At 34.8% G+C, this 7,906-nt stretch overlaps 1 pseudogene; it reads left to right on the top strand.

The window, feature by feature from the left end:
* Positions 1-1,984: 1,984 nt before the first annotated feature.
* On the top strand, positions 1,985-2,682 carry LOC140510459 (MOB kinase activator 3A pseudogene; annotated as a pseudogene).
* The last annotated feature ends 5,224 nt before the right edge of the window (positions 2,683-7,906 follow it).

Below are 7,906 nucleotides of genomic sequence, written 5' to 3' on the forward strand. Positions count from 1 at the left end.
AGTGTGAGGGTTATAAAGAAAAGCAAAACGTAGTCCCTGCCCTTGGAAAGCTCATAATCTAGTTGCCTTTTTGTTGTTCAGGCCCTGAATCTCCACATCTAGATGTATAAGAATATTTCTTATGAACTTGTCACATTCTAGTTAACTAGGGTATTGCATGCTTTAGCTGCCCAGTTTACTGTAAACTTCTTACAGAAAAAGTCTTATGTTTATCTTAGTAGCCACTGCATTGTTTCTCTAATGGTAGCACAGAATCACAGAAGCTTAGATTTGTAAAGGATTCACAGAGATTACAGATAGCCTACCAGAAACTCCCTAGGCAATGTCTCTATCAAGGGACCAAATGGTTTCACACTGAAAACAGGAAAAAGAAAATCCAGTTTAAACTTATTTTACAATGGAGAAAACTGCAACTTAGAGAGACAAAGTGAATTGATCATGTTCACACAGGTACTAAGTATGAGAATTAGAATGTTAACCCAGGTTAACTCAGGACTATAAATCCATCACTCTTTCCCCATTGTATCATGAATATTGATCAAAATCAACCTTGAAGAACATCTCTAGTCATGCATAATATAATTCTATCCAAATCTTTGGGTTTTTCAACATTCGAACACATATCTAAGAGGAAGACAGATGGCATGCATATAAAAATTTTCATGGCATGAAACTGTGCCATCAAGATAAATCATATATTGGATATGTTCATTCACACAAATACACACACACAGAAACACATACACAAACACAGCAACAGGGATGAAAAGAAAATATTTTAATTAATTAAGGAAATCAATTGACTTGAGAATGGAATAAGGAGAAAGGAGAAGAAAACAATTTATTAGAAAAATGCCTGAGGATTTTAGTGGATTGGAAACAATATAAAACAGTGTGATGCAGTGACCAAAATATGTAAGTTCAGTCTGAGATTGTATTAATGAATGCATACTATACAGAGTGAAAGAGGTAATAATTTTATTTAATCCTACTTTGATTAGGTGACACATAGAACATTTTCTTTCATTTTTTTGTAACAAATTAGAAAATGCGTAGATAAACACCAGATTCGTGAGGAAATTGGAAATTACACCACACAATACACATAATAATAGCATCTATTTTCTAGCATTATTATGAGTATGAAATTAGTTAATAATTCAAAAGACATTGGGAAACTTTAAATTCATATAAATTATAGTCAATCTTCATCATCATCAACATCATCATCATCATCATCATTATTTTTATGTGTTTAGTCTGAAAAACTGTGTTTGAATCAAGTAAAATAAGTTGAATTCCTCTTTTACATAGTGTGAGAGATAGGATGAAAAGGATGAATTGTTATTAAAAGGAGCATAAAAATTTCCAGAAGAAAGTATTTAATACCATCAAAGCAGCTGAAAGATCAATGAGTATGAGGATAGAAATTAGACAATTACATTACTCAGGAAGGTCATTCTAAGGTTTTTATCTTTAAGAAGCTGAGTATTTAATCAGGGAAAGACCATACATCTACATATCCATACATGCATGTATACATACATAAGATAGCAGTATAAGTATATTTGGACATTTAAGACAAAATCAAAGTCATTAGCCTGAAAATCACCCCAATTCCTCCCTTCTCTTGGAAAGACCAGATGAAAACTTTAGTATCATTATAGGAGAAAGCTATACTGTATATGACCACACAATCATTATACATTTTATGCCAATTTTTTTTTTGCAAAAAAGTGAGGTACAACCATTAGGCGAAAATTTTGTTCTGTTTTATTTTTAAATTATGCCAGTATTACTTTAAAAATCATTTATTACTAAACTGTCTTTGGTGCAAGATTAGAATGCATGGGAAGCTGAGAGGTGTCGCGGACCTCCAGGGGTCCCAGTGCATTTTCAGGGCCCTCTTTCAAGTCAGCGGGCATCATGCTTTTTCTTTGAAGAATTATAAAGAGAGAACAAAGCCGTAGCAGAAGGGGGGAAAATGTCTAACCCCTTCTTAAAGCAGGTTTTCAACAAGGACAAAACCTTTCTGCCCAAGTGCAAATTTGAGCCAGGCACACAGAGATTTGAACTTCACAAGAAGGCTCAAGCTTCCCTCAATGCAGGGCTAGATCTGAAGTTAGCTGTTCAGTTGCCATCTGATGAGGAACTAAATGACTGGGTGGCTATGCATGCGGTAGACTTCTTCAATCACATCAACCTCATTTATGGAACCATCAGTGATAACTGCACTGAGCAGTTGTGTCCAGTGATGTCTGGGGGCCCTAAGTATGAGTATCAATGGCAGGATGAACAGAAATACTGGAAGCGACTGCTCTCTCTGCACCCAAGTATATGAACCTTTTGATGGACTGGATTGAGGTTCAGATCAACAATGAAGACATCTTCCCTGCCAATGTCGGTACTCCATTCCCCAAGAACTTTCTTCAGGTGGTAAAGAAGATCCACTCCAGGCTTTTCTGAGTTTTTGTTCATGTTTACATCCACCACTTTGACCGAATTACTCAGATGGGCTCTGAGGCTCATGTGAACACCTGCTACAAGTACTTCTACTATTTTGTGAAAGAGTTTAATCTGATAGACACCAAAGAGTTAGAGCCACTGAAGGAAATGACCTCTCCAATGTGCCACTGAAAATGAGGCCACCTCTCAGGACTGCTGAAAGCCACCTTTCTACACCCAAGGAGATCCCATCTAGAAACCAGAGATATGCATTAAAAAAAATTTTTTTAAACAAGAACATTCCCAGTGAAAATTCCTTTTATCTTTTCTTGAGTACTGTGACATTACAGTAATCATTTTAAGGTGCCTCATATAGTTGAAGATTAGTTTTGTTTTGTTTTTAGAATTGATTTCTAGAGGGCAGTCTGCTGAAGTGGATAGAGCACAAACTAGCCATCAGATATGTCTCTAGTCACATCTCTGCCACCTGCAAACTGTAGCACCTTGGGCTAGTGACTTCATCTTTCCAGGCCTCAGTTTCTTCATCTGTAAAATGAAGAGGGTTGGATTAGATGACCTGTCTTTTCCTTCTCTAAGATTCCATAATTTTATGATGCTAATTTTGCTCCCAACTCTTAAAAATCTGTGATTCTCAGTGAAAGGAAAAACCCACTTTGTCCTTAAACCACTTACTTTTGCCAGGAGGCAGAAAAGTTTTGTCTGCAAAGCCACTTGACATGTCATCATTTCGTCTGGGGCACCACTGAAGTCCTCGTCTCAGAGACTTGATGCTTGTAGCCTTATCAGCCCATATACCTGCCTTGGAACTGCATTAGCTGCCTTCTTCTAGATGCACTACGTGCTGATCCCCCAGATGTGTGAGGAGATCCAGATGGCAGAAAGAGGGGGTAAAGCAGTGTGAGAGAGTTTAAGTCATAGTTATTAATAAGAACCCCTTAGTCTCACAACTAGCCACCAGTTTTTACCTCTAGTTTTATTTTTTTAACATAAGGTACGACTAGAACAGAAACTGCACTCTCTATCATCTTTATTTTAACCCAAATTCTCCTCTAGCTAGAGTCCTGGACTAGTCAAGATGTGCATTTGGTTGAAACCCAGTTCCTTATTCCTTCTAAACCAGGGTTTCCCAAATCAGTTTAGATACAGAATTATTTTGGCTAAAAAGTGTTTCATTGAACCTTTAAATTCCGTCCAGGGAATCCCTAGGATAAAAGAAGTTGGAGAAATTTTAGAGTAAAATGGAAGACATTGTATCTGTTTTCATAATGGAAAATTGCTGTTCATAATTAGCATTTTAATAATGCACCATTTCATATTTAACATTTTAGAAGTGATATCATTAGCATCAATTTTCTCATGAAATCCTTATTCACCTGATATGGAATGCCTGGGTCCCAGAGAATGCAGTTTGGGAAACAGACCTTGAATAATGAACCCCAACACATCACCAAGTATTTCTTTTGAGTTGGAGATTGAGTTTTCATAGAGATCCATTTACCTCAGACTGAGGTACAAGGAACAGTCCCTTATAATTGGTGAACCCTAAAGGATCTCATTTTTCCATTATCAAGGAAGCTGAGCTAAATCTTCTCTTATATATGTATTTTTAGTTGAGGACTTGAAACTTGTTTTTTTACATGTTTTGCTTACATTTTAGTTGTTTTGAATTCAACTTTCTCATGATGTGGAAGAATCATTTGTTTGAGATTCATGTATGGTTGATAAGAATTATTCTTTGAAATATAGTCACCAAGGCCAGTTCCTTTTGTAAATTCTTCTGTTCCTGCAGAGTTTTTCTTAGGGAATGCCTTCATGGGACAGTATGAAATGTAAGTAACCTCATGTGGACCCTGACCAAGTGACCAAGAGAAGCCACGTCCTTTTCTCTGGTACTTCAGAGCTAATCCTTACTGCTGAAAATTTTTCCTACCCTTGGATCACTCCTGGAATCATTACCGTTAGGTTTTTCAGACTTTTTTGGTTGTGTCTCTTTTGATGATTCTGAATTTCTGATGATCATGTTTGAATTTGGTACTGCCAACAAATCATTCTGTTAGTGCACAGCTACATTTACTGTAAACCTTCTCTGCTGAGATAGCAAGCTTGTTGAGATTGGCTGAGATCCATCCACTGCCCTGTCTATTAGACCACCCATCTTCAGCATTCCTGCTGCAAAGAACCAAAACTCAAGCCCTTTCTAATCATATCAAACATTTCCTAAAATTTATAAAGGTTATATCAAGTAAATTTAAAAAAAAAATGTTTTTGTGTTAGCAGTGACCAAGCCTGGTTTTGTTCACATCACTTTGCACTGAGGATAGTTTATTTAATAATCAATATTTCTTTTTCAAATAATTAATTTATTTTATTATTAATTCATGGAATAAAACAAACATTTCCAGAACAAAGTATAATAAAAAAAGATGGTTGCATATGCAACTACAAGTATAATATGTACAAGTTGCTCTTCCCTTTAAATATATAACAAAATGATCACGTGCATTTTTTCCCTGTCTCCCTGACCTAGAGATAGTTACTATTAGACACAATGTATGTATATATGTGTGTGTATGCACACACACACATATATATGTACATATACATTTCTATTTATTAATTCTTTCTCTGGTTGCAGAATACACATTCCTTCATTTTTCTTTTCTAGTTAATTTAGATATTTAAAATAGTCAAAAATGACTTATTTTCTCAAAGTTTTTCTTTCAACAATATTGCTGTTAGTGTATACAGTGTTCTCTTGGTTCAGCTAATTTTGCTCTTCATTATCTCATTCAAGTCTATCCATGTTTTACTAAGATCACTGAACTGATAATTCCACATAGTACAGTAGTATTCCATCACATATACAGCAACTTGCTCAACCATTCCCCAGTTCCCCAATAACCAATTTTCTGAAGGACGTGGCATCGACATTTCATCTTCTTATTCTTAGTAATAAATTGTAGATTTAGTGGCACAGAGCCATTTAGAAATTCAAGGTAGGACCAGGTTTAAAAAATGACACTTAAATATCCATCTATGCACCTTCCTTTCTATTATTTTATCTTTCTTTTCTCTTCCTTCTTTTCTTCCTTCCTTTTTCTTTCCTTCCTAAATTCCTTCCTTCCTTCCTCTCCTTCCTACTTTCTTTCATCTGTCCCCTCTCCTATTCACTTTCTTCTCAGATGGTGCCATTCCATTAAAATGCACACAAGCAACAAACACACTTAAGCAAAATGACCTAAAATGCAGCATGTCACATTTTACTTGTGAATTCTGTCTTTTGTAAACAGGAGGGTTGTATGCTTCAACTTTGGTAATCTGGAACCAATCATTGATCATGGTGTTTGACCTAAGTTGCATTGCCTTTTTACATCATCTTCATTTATATTGATGTCTTTGTGTATTTTGTTTTCCAATTAACTTCTAAACTTCAATAAGTGATTAATTATCCACTCGAAGAAGATGCTTATGTATAATATTTTTAAAGGATCTCCAAATATTGTTTTTCATTCCCTTTTGGTAGCTTTCTTTTCAACTTTAAGTTCTTTCGGCTATGAAACCATTAAACTCTTAATTCCATTTAAAACCTTTTTTAATTTTCTATTTGTTCAATCCTTCATAAAAAATGAAAAAAATGGCCTGCTTCTATGTAAAAACTGTAAACCTAAAGTCACATACTAAATTCTTCATTAGGCATCTTTTCTACAAGTTTAACTACATCTACTTTTTTTTTTTTCATCTTATGGGTCTTATATTCCAAACACTAGCTCTTTTTTTTTTTATTTTTTTTCTTTTATAGACATTATTTCTCCAGATTCTTTTAAAATCTAGAGATCCAATTTAGATACAACTAATAAATAACTGTTACATTTCCACCATCTATAAAGCATCGTACTTTTATTAATATATGACACTACATTAAAATTACACTGTGACCAAACAAGCAGAATACTAACTTTGGTAACATTTAAGAATTTACTTTCAATAAAGAGAAGTAAAATAGAAGAAAATAAAATTGTTATTTTTGGTTTATTTTAAAAGACAAAACAAATGACACAAGTCAGTACAAACTGAAAGTGGCATGCTTGAACATTATTTCTTCTTGTAGAGTCATGGAGAGTGAGATTTCATCAGCATCATGACCTGAAGCCCTGTCAGATCCTGCGATGTCAGGATAACTTTAACATATCTAATAAAGAAGGAAACTTGGCAAACACATTCTGGAAGATTTTCAACAGAATGGGAAACAAAGAGAAGCCAATTTAATTCAGTTAACCAGAGTACATCATCCCTCAATATTTTGATAAATATAAGGCTTATTATTTAAGCACATACATACATACACACAACACACATACACGCATACACATATATAATCACATAATATTATCATCAAAATATTTTTTCTCTGGCATAACCTCTAGTTGTTTTTCTTTTTCTTTCTTTTTTTTTTTTTTTACCGTATTATTTTATTTTGATTTTATCCCTTCCTTTAGATTGATGTAGTCTTTATTAAATACAGACCAGGCTCAGAACCATTGAGTAAAGAGGACAAAAAAAAGGCCTTCATCTCCCTTTTTTTCTTCTTTTCCTTGTTCTTCACTCAATCTATGTAACAGCTAATATGCTCTCAAACATGCCATCAAAGAGGGTTTCTGAAAAAAATTTAAACCTTTGTATATAATAATATATGAGAGACTGACCATTTGATGTATCAGTGAGAAGTGTTAAAATACCTGTGCAATGATTGTTGCTTGAGGAGCTTATTTTTGAGGGTAATTTAATTTATTTATTTTTAGTTTTAGTTTTCAACAGTCATTTCCACCAGATTTTGAGTTACAAATTTTACCCCCATCTCTCTCTTCTCCCCACCCCAAGATGACATGAATTCTCATAAACCCTTTCCTCAATCTGTGCTCCCTTCTATCCCCCCCCCCACATTCTCTCCTTCTCCTTTACTTTCTTGTAGAGCTTACTTTCTTGTACCCCATTGCTTGCATATCTTATTTCCAAAGAACTTGTAAAAATATTTTGTCATTTGTTTTTAAAACTTTGAGTTCCAAATACTCTCCCTTAACCCTTCCCCTCATTGAGAAGGCAAACAATTCAATATAGATTATATGTGTGTAGCTGTGTGAAACACTTTCATAATAGCCAGGTTGTGAAAGACTAACCATATTTCCCTCCATCCAGTCCTGTCTGGCACTTATTCTATTTTCTCCTTTGACCCTTTCCCTTTTCATGAGTGTTTGCTCCTGATGACCCCTCTCCCAAGCAGCATCTCCCCTTCTACCATCCCCCCCATCCCCTTTTCTTCTACTGTTCTGTAGGGTAAGATACCCAAATAAATGTGTATGTTATTCCTTTCTTAAACTAAATCTAATTAGAATACATTTTGCTTGTTCCCTCTCACCTCCCTCCTCTTCTCCACTGTGAAATA

The sequence above is a fragment of the Notamacropus eugenii genome, chromosome 6 (genome assembly GCF_028372415.1).
Source record: "Notamacropus eugenii isolate mMacEug1 chromosome 6, mMacEug1.pri_v2, whole genome shotgun sequence".
NCBI lineage: Eukaryota > Metazoa > Chordata > Mammalia > Diprotodontia > Macropodidae > Notamacropus > Notamacropus eugenii.